Raw genomic sequence first — 483 nt, forward strand, 5'->3', positions numbered from 1 at the left:
GGTCATCATTCTGGGACAAGTGAGAGCTGGCGGTTTGGGTTAGTTAGGGTAGTGGACATGGGACTCAGGAAAGTAAAATGACACGACTTGGGGATTATTTGGTTGAGATGACTCTGTTACTCCAATTTACACGCCCTATAACCCCTGCCCCCCTTTCCACCGCAGGATCCCATCCAGCTTCAACAAAAATCTCACGTCTTGCAAATTGGGAAATGGTGAAGGGGTGGCTGGGGCCGACCTGTGGTTTGTCCAAGGCCACGTAGTGGAACTGAGTCGTCCTGGCTCCCAAAGGGCACTTTTCCGTTTTCTAAAAAGTGTGCTTATATTTGCAGTGTGTTTTTGTTTTTGTTTTTCACAATAAGCAAAATTTTATAGTACGTTTGTATTTGAACACAGAGAGAAACCCGAGAAACCCCATTACTGGAGCAACCGCGTGCCGGCAGTGACGTCTGCTCCGCCCCATCCCGCCGACTCCGGCGTAGC

Source organism: Prionailurus bengalensis, chromosome C1 (assembly GCF_016509475.1).
Source record: "Prionailurus bengalensis isolate Pbe53 chromosome C1, Fcat_Pben_1.1_paternal_pri, whole genome shotgun sequence".
Taxonomy (NCBI): Eukaryota; Metazoa; Chordata; class Mammalia; order Carnivora; family Felidae; genus Prionailurus; species Prionailurus bengalensis.